This window comes from Fragaria vesca, linkage group LG6 (assembly GCF_000184155.1).
Source record: "Fragaria vesca subsp. vesca linkage group LG6, FraVesHawaii_1.0, whole genome shotgun sequence".
NCBI lineage: Eukaryota > Viridiplantae > Streptophyta > Magnoliopsida > Rosales > Rosaceae > Fragaria > Fragaria vesca.
In genome coordinates this window covers 9,240,075-9,246,270 of record NC_020496.1, presented here as the reverse complement: position 1 = coordinate 9,246,270, position 6,196 = coordinate 9,240,075, and positions in this window count along the sequence as shown.

The following is a 6,196-nucleotide window of genomic DNA, read 5'->3' as shown; positions in this document are numbered from 1 at the left end:
ATGAGAGGTCTATTGAGTGAATATGAGTTAAAATAAGTAATAAATTGAAATATATGTCAATAAATAACTAAGGTTATGTTAGGAATTTAAAATGAGGTATAGTAAGAAAATGCTTGTATTGAAAAATAAAAATAAGGTGTAGAGAGAATGAGAGGTATACTGAGCAAATTTAGAGATCCCAATAGCCGCACTCAAACTTGTTAAGACGGACGATTGTCAAATCTCATGTTTTTAAGCATAAGTGGGTCTTACATTACACGCCCAAGCACGTAGTTTTTATTCTAATTTCAAAAAATACATCTCCGGCGGAATTTAGGCCCATAAGAACGATTGCCGCCATAAGAATCGATTGAAAAGGCAAACAAAAGGGTAACTAAAGATGTTACTGGTCTTTTTAACTGATGGGTTAATATTAACTCTAGAGGAGCTGTAAGTCTGTAACAGCTATATTAACGGTGAATGATAAATAATGCTCCAGTTAATTACCAAGAAGATTAACTATTCTAACGTTAACATTGGCTTCTTCTTCTCCATGGGCCGGCCAAGATCATATAGAATCCAAAGAGACTCGTTGTACGCGACATGAAAGAGCATAAGAATCTTATATCCAAACATAAAAAACATGAAGGAAGAATCTATTCACACCAGAATACAATGAAAACGTAAAATTCCTCAGAAACTTTATTTGCCTTTTATTTTCTTCATCACAATCATCATCATCATCTCTCAGTAGTCTCTGAGAATCCATTCCCTTTTCTCTTTTAGAACACAGAGAATAACACCTCGAGCACAAAAGAACACACATTTATCTCTATCATCACTCTTTCTTGTTCTGTACTTCATCTCTCGCAAACTTTACACCCACCATGAATTAACAAAGCTCTCAAGCAAGAACGTACACCCAGAAATTAACAAGAAAATTAAAAAAAGAGAGAAGATTTAATTAATTGGGTTAATCGCAGAGTTGCGTATAATTAACTACATTGTTTACCGGAAGACCGGAAAAGTAGTCAGAATAATGAACGGTTCAGACGGCGCCTTTCTTGATCTCGCCGCGAAAATCGTACGGAAACAGAGCGTCGAATTCTTCTTCCGAGAGATTAACCTGGATTCTCTTCCTTGAACTCATCGGAGAATTAAGCGCTTTTCGTTTCCGCAGGGGCATTCTCGTCTTTCGCGGTGCAGGCGGGCATTCAGTGATCACGGGGATTTTTTGGTTCACCGGCGTCCTGAAACCGTCGTTGTCGTCGTCGTCCACGGCGTTGTTTTCAGTGCCGGATTCCTCTGTGAGTGACGAAGACGGCGACGTGTCGGGTGGTCCTGCAGCTTGTTCTTTCTTGGAAATTTCGAACGTGATCTTGTCGTCTTCGGGAAGAAGACGATCCGGGCTGACGGATATCGGGTCCGGTCGAACGGAATCCATCAAAGAAAGAAAGACAGAAAGAAAAGAAGTCTGGTCTGAAATTGGAAGAAGAAGACGGAAGGGGTATTAATAGGGGAAAAAGAAGAGAGAGAACCCAGAAAAGAATAGGAGTGTAAAAGATCAAGGTGAATTTGGTTTCCTAATTCAGAGAGAAGAGGAAATATTGAGAGAGAGAGAGGGAGAGATGGGTTATGTGCAAATGGGTTTTGTTCTTGGTGAACTGAGAAGAAGGCAAGAAGGAGAGTCTGTATATTTAGTAGTAGAGATCGACATGATAGCATATAACGTCTCTGATATGGTTGTTTGAGGACTACGCTTTCTTTCTCTCTTTTTTTGGGTAATTTTTGTGAGGTGTGATGTAATGTGAAACTTTTTGGTGCATCTATGCACGTGGCATGTTATTTGGGGACCATGGAGAGAAGAGAGAGATGTTCTCGTGATATTTTGGACACGAAATATCGAGATGCTTTGTTTACCTAGCAAGCAAGGCCAAACCCTACTAATTAAATACGACTTTTTACTCCAACGTACAGTGTTCAAGTTAAACCCTAGGTGATCCAATATGAACTCTACCTCCGTAAAAATCATGTTTTTCTGAACGTACTACAGCTTGGGTGAGCTGTTTTACCTATGTGCGTTGAAGTATGATTTTTTTTAAGATCAGAGAGAGAGAGTTGTATACGAATTTTTTACACTTTTGTTAATTCATATGATTGAATATACGTGATACATAACTCGATCGGATATGACATACATAACATAATAACTTTACATGTTATATATTTTCCGTATTATTTTGGGTTTGAGTTTAGCTCACTCACCTTGAAGACTCCTTAAAAGCTTTTAAACAGAGCTTTATAACAGTGACAATATTAGGTAAGCTTGTCTATTAAAGCTTGAAGCTATAGCTTCTTTTAGCCACTAAAGTAAGCTAGAGTGAACATCCACAATCTTTCCCACAATAAGGGGGGTGGTTGGAACCACCGACTTACCAGGTAGCTAGGTTATAACTAATAATAAATAAAATTAACACCATATCATAGCATGATTTCCACTATTAAACTTACCTACATGATTCAATTGCCATCTGCTGCATGTAGATCATGACCACTCACAAACGGTTGTCACCCTTATATATATTGACCTGAGTAATACTTACTAGTATGGTATGCTTCATGACCTAAGTTTGAAAAAAGAAAGTAAAACTTGCCAAAAAGAAAAGTAAAACTTACCAAAATTACGGTTCATGAAGCACCAAATATCACTAACCATCCAAAGCTATACGAGGACTTCGATTAGCTTTGTGTAAGACTCGCTGCCAAAATGGCATGAGGTAGCTATCTAATATCATCCAGATGGGAATAGATAAGGTACGTAGTAGGTCGCCTTAATTAGTACCTAACCGGCCAAATTATCTCAACTATTTAAGTCTTTCACAAATGACATAATGCTCTTGTACTTTGATTGAAAGCAGCAAATTCAAATTCAAATCTTTGTGTCCATAATGGTATTAGATCTAGCTACTAAGGATCATTAATCAGTCGCGCGTCATCGAGTATATAAGAAAGAAGAGATGATGTTAGTTTGGTGGTGTGTGGGTGGCAAAAAATAGTAAAACTAAAAACTTGTGATTCACAACATCGAACATGACATGATGACGGTTTTTTTATTTTTTATTTTATTTTATTTTTATAAGGTTTGTAACGTAACTTAGCTGCGAGACTCAACCTCACGTCCAGATTTTATTTAAATTAAAAACAAAACAAAAAATACATAGTTCGAATAAGAAATTAACAATATAAGACGGATGATGTATCATTATTTGAATTTAGATCAAAACTCATTACTCGTAAATTTCTTGGAAGCGTCAACTTGAGCTCGTAAGAGTAGTACATGGATTCGGGCTTCTACCTACTTCACACCTTGAATACAATTTTTGTTAGCTACTTAACAAGTACTGTTGAATAATGAAGTACATAATGGTGTTTGTAATTCTGTTATTTAGCAGCTTAACAACTTATTAGTGTTGTCCTAATTAGTCTGTTATGTTAATTTTGTTATTAACAACTGTCAGTCATGTAGAAGGCAAATAAAGGCTTAACTTGTTGAAGCCTATAAATACTGTGAATATTGTAATAGCTGGTTATGCTGAGATCATTTTATCTTTGAATCAATTTTGTGTGGCTGTGTTTTCTCTCTGTGTTTTGCTTCCTTCTTCAACCTTCAAGCTTTTTCAGGTTAGCCATGAATATCATGTTATCATGATATCAGAGCTTCGACCCTTGATTCTGTGACTTCTATGGTCCTGGTTTAGCTTTGTGATTGTTCGCTTCCACATTTCGTTCTTCAATTTCAAGTTTAAGGCTCAGAAACCCTAGATCTATGATGCGATTATGCTTATCTTCTTCACTTTGGTACACGATTGTGTTTAATTGCCTTTTGAGCTAGATCGAGTACATTTTATGCTGATGAGTGAAGATAAAATAATCTCAACATAACCAGTTATTACAATGTTCACAGTATTAATTATAGGCTTCAACAGGTTAAGCCCTAATTTGCTCTCTACATGACTGACAACTGTCAATAACAAGATTAACATAACAGACTAATTAAGAAAACACTAATAAGCTGTTAATTAGCTGCTAACTAATAGAATTACAAACACCATTAAGTACTTCATTATTCAACGCACCCCCTCAATCTCAGTAGGGGACAACAAACTGAGATTGGAGCAGTGTTTCTTGAACCTGTGACTATGAAGACCTTTGGTGAAGATATTAGCAGTCTGAAAATCTGTTGGAACATATTCAAGTAGCAAGTCTTGCCTCTGAACTCTTTCTCTTACAAAATGGAAGTCATTATCTAGATGTTTAATCCGAGAGTGAAACACATGGTTTGAACATAAGGCAAGAGCAGATAGGTTGTCACATTTCAAGAGAGGTGGAGATGGACTTCTGACCTTCAAATCACATAAGATATGTCTGATCCAAGAGATTTCTGCAGTTGTGTTAGCCAAAGACCTGTATTCTACAAAATTGAGTCAAGAAAAATATCCAAAAGACTTGTTGTCTAAGGCAGGCCTTGATAGCTGTAGAGAGTGTAACACACCATGTTTGCCACATATGCAGATGCTTGCGACAGAAGGGATCCTTTTGTCTAATCCTACTCATTATAGAAGTATTGTTGGAGGGTTGCAATACTTAACTTTCACAAGACCTGACATTGCTTTCTTTGTTAATACAGTATGCCAGTTCATGTCCTCACCAACTGATGTTCACTATGCTGCAGTAAAAAGAATTTTGAGATATTTGCAGGGTTCATTGTCCAAGGGTTTATTCTACAAGTATGGTGCTGGAACTTCTCATATTACTTCATATTGTGATGCAGATTGGGCTAGTGAAATCAATCACAGAAGATTAACCACATGTTTCATTGTTTATCTTAGAATGTGTCCAATTTCTTGGCAGTAAAAGAAACAAGGTTCTATTTCAAGGAGCTCCACAGAAGCAGAATACAGGTCTTTGGCTAACACAACTACAGAAATCTCTTGGATCAGACATATCTTATGTGATTTGAAGGTCAAAATTCCATCTCCACCTCTCTTGAAATGTGACAACCTATCTGCTCTTGCCTTATGTTCAAACCCTGTGTTTCACTCTTAGATTAAATATCTAGCTAGATAATGACGTCCAGTTTGTAAGAGAAAGAGTTCAGAGGCAAGACTTGCTACTTGAATATGATCCAATAAATTTTCAGACTGCTGATATCTTCACCAAAGGTCTTCATAGTCCCAGCTTCAAGAAACATTGCTCCAATCTCAGTGTGTTGTCCCCTACTGAGATTGAGCGGGTGCGTTGAAAAATGAAGTAATTAATGGTGTTTGTAATTAACAGCTTAGCAGCTTATTAGTGTTGTCCTAATTTGTCTGTTATGTTAATCTTGTTATTAACAACTGTTAGTCATGTAGAGGGTACATAAGGGCTTAACATGTTGAAGCCTATAAATATTGTGAATATTGTAATAGTTGGTTATGCTGAGATCATTCCATCTTTGAATCAATTTTGTGTGGCTATGTTTTCTCTCTACTCTCTCTGCGTTTTGCTTCATTTTTCAACCTTCAAGCTATTTCAGGTTAGCCATGAATATCATGTTATCAACAAGTTATTATTAGGATATCTAAGGCAAGCATAAGTAGTTATATTGAATTTGGATGTTTTGCCTGCCCTCTTTATTTTCACGAGTTTATCTTTTAATGTCGGTTCCAATATTACATGCACAAACACCTTTTAGTTTTCTCACTATGCTAATGTCGGATAAGAATCGAAATTACGTAGTTTATGCAATGTCGTATACATGATGCCTCTCTCATATTGCACGAAAGATTACGGTCTAGATGCACGAAAGTATGTATATGTGATTACACTCATAAATGATCGATCTATGCATGAGTGCATCGTATGCTTCATTAGTTCATTATATTGGATTCCTTATGAGATTTCTTGAACATTCGTAACCTAGGATTCTTCCAAAAATTTGCAGCTGAAAGATAGAGAGGTTAGGATTTGGTAAACCTTCAGCGGTTTAGTGAAAAAGAAAAGTGATTCGGTAACCCTTCTGGTTCAAGTTTTAATCAACTCCACTGAGTCCACTCGATCGCGATATGATATTTTCACGAGAAAACGCTAATCGCGGCATAACGCGCGCTTTGAGTGTAAAGCAAGGACCTGGTAATCTGGTATGGTTTTCACCATCCAAATGATTTCTTCTACTCAC